We start from the raw sequence: 16,128 nt of genomic DNA on the forward strand, positions 1-16,128 counted from the left end.
GAAATATATGTAAAGCTAATTCTGTAGGTCATGCTCATGGCAGAGCCAGAACCAGTTAAACAGGGCTCCCAAACCAGACCTAGCAATGTGCTCAGCAGGTGAGTGGGGAACCAGACAGAAGGGCCAGATGGATGTCAGATCTCTGTGACTTCATCGTTGGCTCTGCAGAACAGGCACTGGTGAATGAGTTTCAGTTTTGGGCCCGAAAAAAGGCGGCAAGGAAGAAATGGTCTGGGTCAGCTGCAGCCCCTAAGGAGAGTGGGGTGCTGAAAAGGATCCAAAGACATTCCCAGAGGGCTGAAAGATGAGACACAGGGCTGTAGCAGACCAGCACCTGTCTAGGGCAGCAGCTGGAAAGCAGAACTACAGCAATACATCGCAGTCATCATTGCATGGTTTACATTTAAGCAACAATTTGCATTCTTTAATGTTTTCTTACGGTGCCTTGCACTTCGATTTTTCAAGTGATTTTAAATAACTTTTAACTAGCTAAATAGATAACCTCAAATGAAATATTTTATTAGACTTTTCCAAACAAAACCTTTTGTTGTTGTTGTTTTTGTTTGCTTTTTTGTTGTTTGTTTGGGGTTTTTTTCTTCAGCAAAAGCAGTGTTTTCCACTGTAGGTTTTTGCAGAGAGTACTGTTACTTGTCTGGAAGGTCAGCCCAAGCAAAAACTTTCCAACAAGTTCTATGTTGAAAAATGGTGGGGTTTTTTCAACCTCTGAGACCCTGAAAAGTACAGTTAGGGCTGCTGTGGCTTTTCACAGCATTTCATACTGGCTTATTTGTCTCACTGTTTATGTAGATAGGGGGCTGCTAAGAAGTCTTTTCTGGACCTTCCAATCTCAGATGTCTGGGACACTTCTTACTCCTTCATTTTGAAATCAGAGTGAAAGGATCTTTTCTCCTCTCTTTTCACTTTCTTTTCATCATGCCAAAAGCTGTCTTGAATTATGCAGCTTTTGCAAAACTCCTTGAAATGTGTTTATATAAGAACAAACCGTAAAAATTGAAGTGAAAGGACCAAATCCAGTGCTGCACTTACTCTCCATTGATGAGGTACTCAGGGAAAGCCTGAATGGCAGCATGTGAATAAGAGCAGAAGAAAGATTAAATAATACTTTAGGGAGTTGAGGCACCATGGGCAGGCAGTGCAGATTCTGAACTTACTCCCTATGGATCCCATATGTAAAGGTGGACGGTTCATTCACGACACCGACACAAAATAAAGACTGAGTTTCTCACCCAGTTTGCATGGCAAACTCATGGTGTAGCTGGCAGCTGTTGCTGTGACAACCATACTTGGGAAATTCGTACAGTGCCAAAGAAAACAGTGCTCCTCTTCTCTTTATGACTGGTTTCCTCATGGCTGGGGCACTGGTGCTGCCCAGCCTGGCATGTGTGCTGGGCCATGGCTGGGGCAGGCACCGTGCCACAGAATGGGGCCCTGAGCTCTGTGGCACCCAACGTAGGAAGGACATGGACCTGTTGGAGTGGGTGAGAGGAGGGCCACAAAGACAATCAGAGAGCTGAAGCACCTCTCTTACAAGCACAGGCTGAGAAAGGTGGGGGTGTTCAGCCTGGAGAAATCTCCGGGAGACCTTATACCTGCCTTCCAATACCTAAAAGGGGGCCCAGGAGACCTGGAAAAGGACTTTTTACACAGGCATGTTGTGCTAGGACAAGGGAGAATGGCCTTAAATTGAAACAGAGTAGGTTTAGTTTAGATATTAGGAAGAAACTCTGTACTGTGAGGGTGGTATGGCCCTGGCACAGAGAAGCTGTGCATGCTCCATCCTGGGAAGTTTTCAAGGCCAGGCTTGATAGGGCTTCGAGCAACCTGACCTTGTGGAAGGTGTCCTTGCCCATAGCACAGGAGCTGGAACCAGATGATAATTTCCAATCAAACCATTCTATGACTCTATGATTCTTTATCCTCCTGGGAGAGAATCTTGCAGGCTTACAAATGCCCTCCACAACTATGCCTTGAAGGCCATGAGAGTCCTTTTCCTTAACACCCTCCATCACTGTCATTGCTAATCAAGTTATAATCATATTTTAATGGTTTTTTGTTTGTTTGTTTTTAACTAAGGTGAAATTACCAGAATTTACTTATTACAAACACTGCTTTCTGACCAGTCACCGAGCCCCCTCTTTTGCCAGTGTATGGATACAGAGTTTCTAGGTGTTGAAAACGTGTAAACCCCAGTGACTTAGGGTGAAGCTAAAATAACCCATCCTCTGATTGACAGCTCAGCCATACCATTTAACAGCACTCCCAAGTGTCCAGGCATTTTGAAGCAAGACACAACTCTGTCTCTTACTCGAATTTGCTCCCCAAAAGTAAATCCCATCGGCCAAATCCCCACCTTCCCACTCCACGAGGTGGATGTCCTGTTGGGGAGACCAAAGAACCAGCTGGCTCTAAGAGCCTTCCTTGTAGCAACCATGAAGAGTTCCTGGAAGACACGTGACTGGTCCCAATCACTCCCACCCCAAAACCATACTATGGGACTGTAAGGCAGCTCAGCCTTCAGCTGGGGAAGAGACTGGAGCAGGAAAGGGTTTCATGACTCTCTTGCCCTCCCACGATATGCTCACCCCCCCATGTCACCACAACACCTTACCAGCGCAGGAATGACCCTCCCTGGAACCTCCCCCCTCCAGCCAGGGCTGCCCAGTGCAGTGATAAGAAGCTTCCCTACTCTTCACTGACTTATAAACAGGGGATAATGCTTGGCTTTATGAATGCAGCTTTGCCTGATTTTTGAGATACTGACACAATGCATATTTGCAAAGGCTGTTCCTTCCTCTGGCCATCTGAGTACAGTGTTTGAGAGAGTATTTATGTTTGGATATGTGAGATCAAAGACTTAGGCAAACAAAGGCTTCAACAGAAAAATAACAAATAGAAGACACTTGTAAGAGCTGAACACAGTTGAAAGCACAATGAATATGAGGATAAATACAGGTTCCTGTCAGCTGTATGCTTGAAGGAGGAGATCAGCCACAGACACAACAGACAGGCACAAAGGCAGAGTGCTACAGTGTTTACAGAATCACGTTTGCCAGGGAGTGCCTGAAGGATCTGAGCAGGGTACTGGGAAAATCTGTGCATAGATGCTCTCAGCCAGCACCAGAAAAGGCAATGAACATTCCTTCTGAGGTCTGGAAGGACCTAGAACAAGCCCCAGAGATTGTGTTTTCCCAACCTGTCAGAGCGCAGAGTTAGCAGCTGTGTTTTGCCAGTGCTGGCCAGCACAGCCTTTCCCCTCTGGTACCAGGGGACTGTTACTTTTCAACCTGTTTCTGGCTGACAGGCAAGAGATTTCAAAGGACCACTTTTCTGCAAGACAAAAGGGCACGTGGAGTTACTGAGGGATGATGTCAGTGCATTTGCAGCTAATATCTGCATGCTGTCTTTTCCCCATGGTAGCTGACTTCTATCCCATCAGAGTCTAGTTGCAAGGCAAAGCTGCAGTACAATTAAATCACTTAAGGGAGAAATCTCCCCCAGACCCCTACACAGGTTACACTGGCCCTCAGCTACCACTCAAAACAGACTCTATTGTTTCATTCTTTCTGAAAAAAATAGCCTAGCAGTTTGATTCTTACCTTTTGTTTCCTACCAAACCTTCCAATTCATTTGCCCAGAAAGAAAAGGAAAACAAACAAACAAACAAATCTCCCAAACAAATAAACAAAAACCGTTAAAAAAACTTCTTTCCTTTAGCTCTAAATAAATATTTTGGAAGTACATGTACCCTAAAATGTTCTCTGAGATCTCTACTAGCATAAGTACTGGTAAGTTCTAGAAGATGGCATAATTTGGTAATAAATTAGAAAGACATGTAGATAAATGCCTGACTTAATGCACTTTGAAGGTCATAGAGATCAGAGTTGGACAATACTACCAAAACTCATGGTGCAAACAGCAATAACTGTTAACTGGACAAAATAGTGGAAATAAAGGGACAAGACACACACACACATGCTGAGAAATCATTGCTGAAATAAATGCCCAAACACAGCAAATTAAGCATCCTGAAGTAAGACACACAGAAAAATTAAAATGAGCAGAAAACAGTGGAACTGACATATTGCAGGAATTGTATATTTTTCTCATGCAGGTCACATACCTAGGAGCTATGTGCTTTACAGGAATCTGTCAGTTTAGTGCCTTGATGCTGATGGTTCTTATCTCCACACTGCCCGAATGCCTGGTGGTTCTGGTTTGCAGTTCATAAAAGCAGTTATTCTGAGAGCAACATTTTCTTTGTGATCCATTGTGGTTCCAATTTCTATTGTTTTTCCCACTGAAAACCTCTAAAAATACATGATGTCATTTTTTGAGGGTGATACTGTAATGGCTCATCTTTTGTTATGCACGTTCACTATCTTTTCTTGTTGTTTTTCTCGGGGATCTTCTGTTAAATGAAAAATAACATAATACAGTAGAATAGATACTATTACATGCTTATCACTAAATACTGAAATTTTAAAATGATTGTACAGTTAAGTGTTAGACAGCAGAGAAACCCTGTAGAATATGTGACAGAAGGGAGGCTGGTTTAGTGTATACCCTTATACAGCATGGCCTCCTCAATATTTAATTTGGAACAACAGGGACATGGGATATGCACCTCCACAATAAAGATGGGTGATGAACATATTGTTCTTCAAAACAGGGTTCAAAACTCTTCTTCCAGAAACCTCTTCCTTTGCCTCTCCAGGTAGGATCTGGATCATAAAGGTGTTTCTGCAGGTATTTATCTGGGGGGCATCTTGTGTAAGCTCTTGTTGCAGTCAGCTGAAATCCATTTACTGTCAATGGGGTTCCTAAAAATAGGTTGAAACGCCCTGGCTCCATAATGAGGCATCTATACAGGCTGGCAGGTGTGACAGAGAGTTAGAAGAGGACTTATGGCAAACCAAAACCTTGGAGTAGCAGCAGGATGCTACAAAAATGCCCTTTACTATCTTACTATTGACTGTGCTTCAACAACTCAGTGAAGCCCAGTGACTTCTGGCTTTGCCTATATTGTGACCATAATAATTGCACTTTTTAAGATATTGTGTCTTTATTGAGTGACTTGGTTCTGATCCTGACATGCAGGATAATTCTGAAGAAGCTATACATGACACTTTCAAAGGATAATTTCATTGCTGCGCATCATTTCAAATAATGATGCGCAGCAATGAAAAAAAATCACAATGTTCTTTCAAACTAAGGGCAGGTCTAGCACTGGTGGCAGTCCTGCTTTGGGAGGGAGGTTTCACTGCATGACCAAGAAATCTCTAGGCATCTCTTCCAACTGACATTTCTATGATGCTACAGGCCTGGCTTACTCATTCCTACATAATAGAACACTTTCATAATCTCTTCATGAGAACTGTTCCATTCTTGACTGAAGTCAGTATTTACATTTTTTATGACTTTATTTTGAGTCTGAGTTGGTTCAATAATTCCCCTGGCCATGGGCTGTGCCTCTACATTTGTAAAGGGTCCAGCACACCCTCTGTGCCATGCAAATAACAGTGTCTCAGGATACTGCAACTATTCTTCAACTGGATCTAATTATATGGAGGCTTTACAAAGAGAAATAGCTCACCAAATTTAAGAAAAGCTAATTATGAACTTAAAGTTGATCATTTATGTAAGTGGTTTTCAGAACACAGGTAATCAAGAAAATAGCAAATATTGATTTTAACCGGACCAAGACTCTTGTTCCATGAGCAGCAAATTCTTCCTGATTGTGACAATTCATTATATTTGTATGATCTCTTGACAAGTTTGAGCTGTTAGGAGGTGTGAAGGTGTGCTGCTATAAATGGAAGGAGATAAGGCTGAACTTGAGCACAAGGTCCAGGTGTCCCCACTTCTTTACTGTTAGCTCCTTAGCTCCAAATAGTTCTCCCCAAAGCAAACATAAGAGAGAAAGGAGCTGTAAGCAGGGTAAATGGCGGCACTGATTGCTTCTAACCTTCTTCTATGTTGTAGTAGAAACCACAGCACTGGTGAGACAAGCCTAGAGCAGCTTGGGCTTAGAGATTGCACAGATTTACCCAGAAACTGCAGGGGAAAGGGGGAAGGAAGGGTGGATACTATCAGTGCAGTAGGTGTGTTAGTTAGAAAGCACCTCAGGGCTGTCCAGCTTTGGGGGGCTCTATTGCATGGTGTTATGGTGAGTGCTTGCACAGTCAGAACAGCTGCATCAGCACTAATGCAACAAAAAGGCCCAGAATAGAACCTTTATATGTCATTTATCCTTTTCACCTAAGAAATTAATTTCAGAACAGAACGAAATAACTGGATGTAACTGAACAGACGTCCAGCTTAATACTTGTGTTTGTAACATTTGATAACTTTTTTTTTTTGGAGAACATGGTGTTGGATTCTCAGTTGACTCATTCATTGTGTAAGTATCCATTAGATTTCCAACCACTGAGATTTATTTCTTTTCATTAAAAGTCCACATTATTATTTATATCATCAAGAACATAAGTAATGTTGGAAAAAAATAAGTATTAAAGTCTAAGAAAAAATATTCAAATCAATAATAACAGAAAAAAAGAAAAATATGTAGTACATATTAAAAATGAAAACAATTGTTATAAATATAATGGCCTTAAATGTTTGCTTTTATGTGACAGATGTTTTTAACAAAATGTCTGTGTTGGCAGTTTGAGCACACTTATGATTTTAATTTGTGTAATATTCCCTTTTAGTATTGATGTCTATTTACAACATCTGTGAAGGGTCTGTAACCTGAATGTGACAGGGAAAAACTAACAGACTGTTATTGGAATCTTTCCACTGGGCCCATGTAACAGACTATTAACAAAAATCTTAAATAGCTATTCTAATCATCAACAGCAATCTTACACAAATTATATCAGACCCAAAGGACCCGATTAACTTTAAAATGCCTTACAGACCTGAAACATAAATTTTGCTCCTCCTACCTTACTCTGTAGAGTCAAAATCAGATCATATCACAGGCACTGGTTTTAGCTAGGCACTCACAAAATCAGTATGCAGGGCAGGCTGCAGACGCACAGGCAGGGTTCCACTTTCATGACAGGGAAAGCACATTTCTGAGTATTAAAATTAAATGTAATCCTCCTTTTTTTTTTCCCCTGTTGCTGTTCTATAAATCTCCAACTGGAATTCCCATTCTGTAACAACTCTTTCAAACAGCTGGAACTTGGACAACATCCTGGCATGGGGAGGCATTAATATGTCATTGAAGTGATACCACTGATAGAGGCAGATACAGGATTTCTGCTGGAGGAAAGCCAAGTCTTACCAGGATGGTTTCACATAATAGGAAAGTGTAAATGAGAGAACATGAGTTGGGGTTTTTTGCTATTAATTTCTTAATATTTGCACCAAAATTTGAAATGCTAACTGTTATTATTATGTCCCAGAGGTCTTTTCCACTGAGTTCTTACTTGTTCACGCCTTCTAAGTCAGGAGCCAAGATTCCCCCACCTTTTGCCACTTAGGCCCTCTCTTTCCCTCCCCTCCCACACATACCCTTTGTTTGACCCCATCTATACTACAATAACTATTTAATTAACAACAGTTGTTAAATTTGTTTATGGCCTGACCTTGTAAGTTTGGCTGGCCAGTTAAGATGGAGCCAAACTGTTTTATATCTCGGTTACAAAAAAAAGCCTAGGTAGAGACCTCAGCTAAAGAGCTTTTTTTAATAAAAACTGAAAACCAAAATGCAACAAAAAAAAAGGTCCTTCCATTTGTATCCCCTGTTGGCCTCATCCACTGTGGCTGTTCAAGCTGCGTTATAACCAAGTCCTTGATAACAGAGCCTGACAGCCATCAACTGCTAAAGTTTTCTATTTCTCATGCAGCAGAGGAGAAGTAGGACAGTCCTTTGAAAGTTTTTTTTATTTAAGGCAAAGATTTTCATTTAAGGTAAAAAGATTTCTCCATCTCTAACCCTGTTTTGCTTGGCATTTGGAAGTTGGGTCTAGTTTCTGTCAAGACAGCCCTAGGTTCTCTGACAAATCTGGGTCTCTGCTGGGCACAGCTGCTTCTGTCTGAGTTGCTGATATTGTCCCATGGGTAGGAAATTTCTGGTGTTCCCTGCAGTTACTCCTTCTTTCTCTCTCATTAGACATATTTCACGTTGTTTCTATCTTTTTTCCTCCTTTGCCAAAATCCTCCTTATTTCTTGTGGGTTTATTTACAATTGCTCTTTCCTTTTTATGCTTTTTGTCCGTCAGAATTTCCACATTAAATCACTTTAGAGTTGAGCACCGAAGTCTTAGTTTAACAACAAGAAAAAGGTGTTATCTTTGGTTTACCTCTCTACTCCTAAGTGTATTAAATGTGGAAATCCTGCAAGGCAGAGCTAAGATAGCCTCCCCAAGGACTGATAGTGTCCTAGATGTGTTCTGTGTAATTCACAAATTCTATATTGCACAAATAAACCCAGCCGGTTTTTCCATATTTCTTAGGTTTTCTTCTCTTTCAGAAATATTCAGATAATAGTTTTAGCACTTTAGGATTTTTAATACCTCAGTGGAAATACCTCTCCCTGAGTCCAGGATGGTTCCCCAAACATTCTGCTGCTTAAGCAAAACTGACTTGTAAAATTTTATTTCAACTCTGTGAAGAAAAATGTGACTGCAGATGGGTCTAGAGCCAGACCATAGAAGGCTTACAGAGTATTTGCATGGTGGAAAAGAAAAGAAGCAAAGCCTGGCTGCAAGTGAAGGAACTCCCCCTTTTGCCCTCTGGAGGCAGGTTGGTTGTTGGTGAAAAGGAGAACTGCTCTTCCTTGTGCCAATGTCACTGCTCACAGAAGAGGACACAGCACTCCTGTGGGAGCTGTCTAGGAAACAAAGCCAGCCCAGGTGATCAGAGATTTATTTCATGAATGCATACCACGGCCAAACTGGCATTTAATTAAAAAAAAAAAAAAGAAGCATGGGTGGACAAATAGAAAGGCATTCCATACTGTGAATGTCAAGGTCTTAGAAAAATAGGTAAGTAGGTATTCTTACTCCTACACAGCTCAAGTCTTCTGTTGTGCAACTGAACTGGAAACAGATTTCCTGTAAAAACTCATTGACTTCCTAGTCACACTTGTGGTTGAGCTGCCATCAGAGTATCTCCTCACTCTGATTTCAGCCCAAGAGGATGAGAAGGTGCAAATCTTCATTTTATAGTGTGTTCTTTGCTATGCAAATATGCAAGAATCAGTCAGATTTTTTGACTACAAGCTCTGCTGTTTTCTTTTTTTATTCAAACGGACTTATTCCAAATTCTGTTACTATTCCTTTAAACCAGCAGTTCTCCTGCTCTTTTTGTGTAATGAGCTGTACATGTTCCAAAACAGTTGAAGATAATTAAAATCATAAAGCAGTAGATCTCTGATCCACCTGAGTGTCAAGAAAAAATTAAAAACATATTTTGGAGAAATATTAAGGAATCACATCAGCCACCAGTCTGGGTACTTTCAGAAGACACAGGTATATTAGAGAAGCTGAGTTCAACTGGTGATGCAGGGCATTTCTACAGAAGTTTGTGTTCATTAAGTTTTTGTCTTCTGTTCAGCTCTCTACCAATGTAAGTAGCAGAATCAGTTGCCTTACTTGAAATGAAATTTTGGACTGAACTCTTCTATATTTTTTAATTAAATTGTTCCAGATAGACACAACATTTGGACTTGTATTCAACAATTCAAAAGAAGTTTTAATGAAATTAAATGAAAATTTATTCTGTTTTTGCAGTATTTTTCTACAGTATCTAGAGCAATATTAAAGCACATAAATCACTATATCAAATACACGTGCTTCCTAATTGCTATTACTTTTAGCATAGTTTCCCATTATTCCCAGAATGGGGCAATCTGTCTGTCTTCCTCTCCTGTCCTCCATGGCCAGTTTCAACCAAATTAGAAAGAACAAGATTCAAATTGGAGTCTTACCGTAGATTTTTAACTTGACCAAACATTTCAAAAAACTGAAGAATAAACTCTCCTAAAGCAAAGTTTTTCTCAAAGGTCAGCAGAGACAGATGAGTACCTTTGGATCTCTCTGAAGGCAGACTTTGTCTGCAAAAATTACATTCCCAGTCTCAGGAAGGCAGCAATGATCTATTGTTGCTTTGTAGGGCAGAAACACTGAAATAAGGCTGGTTCTCTGCCTTTCTTGAATTTAAGCTCAAGTTAGGTCCCTCAGTTAGGCAGGCTTGACCCCCTCTCAGGCATCTATGAAACAATGAAGTTTTTCTGGAGGACAGAGGTGCTCAGACGACTTGTCCTCACTGAGACAGAGACACGGGGAGCTCAGCTATGGCAGGGCCTGGGGGCCAGCAGCACGCCCCAGCTCTGAGTAAGCTGCAGCATGTGATGAGTCTCAGCCGGCTCCAAAAGTGCAGAGGACCTGGGCAGGGGAGCTGGGGTTATGATGAGGGAGGCTGAAGAACAAAGACAGAATTCCATAAGGAACAATTTGTTCCTTTTAGAATTTGTTTGCATTCATTAGTTCTGCTGTGCACAAAACAACTTATTCAAGTGTGTCAGTTGCTTTTGTTTACTTTGTAAATGCCAAATGCATTCCAAATTCAACTGTTGGAGTAATGGGTAAGCCTGTCCTTACCGTACCAATTGCTTTTCCAGGACATCAAATGAAAATCCTCTGTTGTAGGAATATATCTTTTGTTGGTGGATTTGCTGATATTGCAGTTCAAATGCCTAACTCTTACAGGAACAACCATTGCACTAACTCTTGCTTACATTTTTAATCTTTCTTTGGCCCCTGGCCATATTCTAAATAAATGAAACATGCCTGTATTGTTCCATCCAGCAGACAGATGATAAAAGGTCTGTTTCAGACTATGGGCAAGTCAGTCTTCAGCCAGTCACTTCTAAAGATATGGAACAAGTACAGCAGTCTTTAAGTTTAATAGAACCCTTTCACATTTTAAATCAATTTACAATCTTTCTTTGTAATCAGTTTGGTTGCTTCCCAAATCCAGTACAGGGGATGTTTTATTGCCAATTCTTTATTTCTGGTATGATGTTCTTGATAAGGGTTATGTAAAAGACAACAATTCTTGATCTGTAGAGAATCTTTGAAACAGCATCGCACACAGGTCCTTTGTTTCAATAAAGCTATGGATGGTACATAAACCTCAACAAGTTGTTATTGTAATTATCTGCCTTGAAGGTCACAAAATACTATTAATGATGTTCCAAGTAACAAGGACCCTTTTCCTCCTTCAGTTTCCCTTGATAACATACTTGGCTGAAATCAAATTTTATACATATTAACAATATAATCTTTTTGCAGTGCTCACAAAATAAGACTTAATTGCATTAGTGAAGACGCAACACTTCATAAGCCAATACATAATTCAACTGAGAATACTGATTTTCAGTCTGAATTAAAAGTAACCTGAGAGTATAGCTAGTTTCAATATGATTAACACATGCAGCAAGCTAAGAATTCACCAATATCTAATTTCCAGTAAGGTTTTTTTTGCCCATGAATTCAGGAGACTTTTAAAAGACAAATGAAAAACTGTTGTGAAGTGAAAAGTTTTATATGGTAAAGGAGCTGAAACCATTAACTCAGAAACAACTGAAAATTCCAAATTCTTAAGTATATCTTCACATTCCACAGAAAATATCCTTTTTTTTCCTGAAAATTTCTACTGTCAGAAAAAAAACATGGTCAAGGATCCCCACATGACTGGCTGTCCATTTGGAGACATGGCAATCACTTTTCCTGGGCTGGTAGTTCTGGGTAAATGGACACGGTGCATGCCTCAGTATCTGCACACATCTGCAGTTGTTACACAGTCTATTTCACAGAGATGCAGAGCTACAGTAATATTTCTTCATGTGCAGTAAGTCTTACATTCCAGAAATGCCAAGCTCACAGTGCATGAACTGGCCATGCCAATGAAATCTTCACCCACAAGTCCTAGAAATAGGTGAGCCTTGCAAGATTTATTAGACTACTGACCTGTTGTGCCTGCTTGCAGTCATCCTATTTGGCAAAAATTCTCACTGGGCATGTTATGAGCCATAGTGAAGCATGGCTGTGTCTAAACTAGCAAATAAATCAACCCAGAGTGCCTTCCATGGGCCCAAGGGAAGAAGCATGATGCTGACACTGTACTCTTCCCCCAACACAGGGTGGCCCTGTGTGGTGGGTTGACCCTGAGTGCCAGATGTCCACCAAAGCCACTTTGTCACCTTCCTCATCAGCTGGACACGGGAAAGAAAAAGGCTTTTGGATACAGATATGGGCTGGGAAAAATCACTCAACAATTACTGTCGTGGGCAAAACAGATTCAACTTGAAGAAATTAATTTATTGCAAATCTAAGCAGAGCAGGGCAATGAGAAATAAACCTAAATCTTAAAACACACTCCCCTCACTCTCACCTCTCTTCTTGCAGGCAGGGCTCAGCTTCACTCACAATTTCTCTACCCCTGCCCTGCCAGCGGTGCAGGGGGATGGAGAATGGGGGCTGCGGTCAGTTCATCACACATTGTCATCACACATCCTCAGCAGGATGACTCACTCTTCCCCTGCTCCAGCAGTGTCCCTCCCACAGGAAACAGTCCTTCACAAACTTCTCCTACGTGAATCCTTCCCACAGGCTGCAGTTCTTCACAAATTGCTCCTGTGTGGTACTTTCCATGGGGTGCACTCCTTCAGGAACAGGCTGCTCCAGTGGGAGTCCCCACGGAGGCACAGGTCCTGCCAAGAGCCTGCTCTGGCACAAGCTTCCCATGGCGTGACAGCTTCCTTTGGGGCATCCACTTGCTCTGGGTGGGGTCTTTCACATGCTGCAGGTGGATCTCTGCTCCACTGTGCACATCCACAGGATGCAAGGGCAGAGCTGCCTCCCCATGGTCTGTACCAGGGGCTGCAGGGGAACTTCAGCACCTCCTTCTCCACTGACCTTTGTGTCTGCAGAACTGCTGCTCTCGTGTAGTCTCACTCCTCTTTCTGTCTGCAACAGTGCAGTTTTTTTATCCCTTCCTGACTCTGCTATCCCAGAGACACTACCACTGTCACTGCTGGGTTCAGCCCTGGCCAGTGCAGTGTCTGTCCTGCAGCCAGCTGGCATTGGACCTCTCAGACATGGGGAAAACTTCTGGCAGATGCTCACAAAAGCGACCCCTGTAGCCCCTCCTACTACCAAAACCTTGCCATGCAAACACAACTCACACTGCTCACACTACTTATTGGGCAAAGTCTTGCTGTCCCCGGCATTGTGCTGGTGCAATGTCTGGGAAGTTCACTACACGGCACAGGATTAAGCCTGGAGTTGCTACCAATTAGACAGGTTTCAGGACAGTGTTTGAGGCCATGTTCTAACCCTCTTTATTTTACTTCTCCTGATACAGTTACAGTCACAGTTACAGTAAAGAAGTCACAACCAGGAATTATGCAAGAAGCAGGAGAAGACATCTGTGTTCTGTGGGAATTGGCCACTCCAACAGGGAAAGAACCAATAAGCTGTCTTAAATAAATTTCTTCATCTGTGAGAACAGTGTTTGTATTCTGTGTCAAATGAGGCTTCTTGGACTTAAAACTCAGGTGTCTCAAACTGCTATAGACCTGTTCCTTCTAAACCCACTCATACCTGTGCCTTACAGCTCACCCTGCTTTCACTTGCAGGCAAAGCTTGGTTCTCACACAACCACTACACAGCCCACACTTCTGGCCCCATGGAAGGATTTCTGTGCATGACCACAGATGGGCACAGGCAGATAAACCCTTCTAATATATCTGGGGATTTAGAATAACGACAACAAAATAATGCTCCAAATTCCCTAATGATTTTGAGTTCTATAGGTGATTGAATTTTCCTCTGAACTATGGCAAAAGCTCAAGTTCTTGTTAGACATCACATAATCCATGCATATGTTAGCCATTTTACAAATGCTATTATTCAAAGCTGGGAAGCCTTCAGGAATATTCACACCTACATGTGTTGTGGTTTAACCCCAGCTGGCAGCTGAGCACCATTGCAGCTGCTCACTCACTCCCACCCTTCCTGGTGAGGGGGAGAAACAGAAAATCTTCAAAATCTTCAGCCCTCATGGGCTGAGGTAGGAACAGTATAACAATTCAAACAAAATATTAATAATAAGAAAAATATTAATTATAATAATAACAATATTCATAATGAAAAGGACAGGGAGATAAATAAACCCCCCAAAAACAAGCAATGCTCAATAAATTTGCTCACCACACACTGACTGATGCCCAGCCGGTCCCCAAGCAGTGATCTGCTTCTTCTGGCCAACATCTCAGAGTTTAAATACTGGCCATGATGTTCTGTAGTATGGAATACTCCTTTGGCCAGTTTGGGTCAGCTGTCCTGACCATGTTTCCTCCCAGGTTCTTGTGCACCTGCTGGCTGGCAGAGCAAGGGAAACTGCAAAGCCCTTGATTCAGAGTAAGCACTACTTAGCAACAATGAAAACGTCAGTGTGTTGTCAACATTGAGATATATTCTCATACCAACTTCAAAACACATCGCTGTACCAGCTACTCAGAAGAAAATTAACTCTATCCCAGCTGAAAGCATGACAACAAGAAGGAATAATTAAGAGAGAGAGAGAAATCTTGGCTATGATGCTGATACTCCACTATTTTATGGCATTTGAACATCAGAAGACTGACGACTAAGGCATTTAGTATTTGTGTTTCTTTATCTCACAATCCTCCTCTTCCCTAGGAAGGTCACTAATGCCATCTGAGATACCCTAAGGTATCTGACACATGTACATTACGACAAAATACCTATGGGAGACAGTGCCCTACTAGACCAGAAGTGGATGGCCAGGTGTTCCCACTCTACAACCAAACTGAGCCTAAAGTCAACAAACACCATGAATTTTAGGGAGCTGATGAGCTGTCCAGAGATGGGTATCTGTTTCAGGGGGAGCTGAATGTCACCTGAAAGATGTTTGTTCCCTTAGCCTGGGTGTGCACTCTCATAAAATATGAACTTGCATCAAACGTGTGTGAAGTCAGTGACCACTTACTGAGGGAGGAATCAGACATGAATACAAATAAACAATATGCTCCCCTAAGCCTTACTTCCTTAGGAGACTGGGCAATAAACACCACTCAGAGTTTCCATAATCATTTTACCATTACTGTTTGTTCCCTGTCTTACTCTATTGATGGTGGAGGACAGAGACCTTTTAGGGCAGCCCCAATAACAGAAATTCAGTGGGTCTGCTGCAAGACTAAGTCTGGGTTTGAAGTGCACAAATGACCATCATTGCTGACAGCTGTGCTTCCCAGATTGCCACACAGTATTTGCTAGGAAAGAAATTAAGTCTGCATGGAATTATCTCTTTGAAGATGGCATTAGAAACAGTTCTGTTCTTTGAGATTCCACCTGGTGAGTTTTCTGCAAGAGCATAGGTGTGTTGGTTTAGACTTGTATGTCTGAAATCAGAAGTTAACTGTTTCAAGTTTCTTAATTAATCATAAGGGACCACTGTAATGGCATCTTAGTTGTTGCTGGATAAAAGAATTATAAATGTGTTCCTTTAATAATAGAATTGCTGTTAGTGTACAGCAGGGAGGGAAAAAATAGCAGAAATACATCCATTAATCACACCGTGGTTGTTCAGAGAGAATTCCTCAGAGAAAAGAAATAGGAACACCACAGAACAACAGAAATTATAGATGTTTAAAGATGCTTGAGGAGAAGAATAAGTGGCATTTTTTTGAATTACATGGATAGTATCCTAGGATTAATACTACTCTAGGATACTCTAGGGTAAGTAGTTTTCTCACAAATGTCTGAAAAATTTAGACTTAAATGGTTGTGTCAATATACATTGATACATGTACAGTGTATGTATCCATGTACATAAACTGTGGTAGAAAGGTGTTGTTAACATTTTTTTTTATCCTACAAATATGACATTTTTAACCATTGATACTCTGGGAGGAAAATTGCCTCAAGACTGTCAAAGTACTTTTGGCTAATAATAATAACAACAACTATAGTAACAGCAAAAATAGCAATAATAATGCCATAACACAGCGCTTACAAGGTTCACTGTAACATTCAATCTCAAGTGTTAATTTCTTTCTTACTAACC

The sequence above is a fragment of the Melospiza georgiana genome, chromosome 2, assembly GCF_028018845.1.
Source record: "Melospiza georgiana isolate bMelGeo1 chromosome 2, bMelGeo1.pri, whole genome shotgun sequence".
Lineage (NCBI taxonomy): Eukaryota > Metazoa > Chordata > Aves > Passeriformes > Passerellidae > Melospiza > Melospiza georgiana.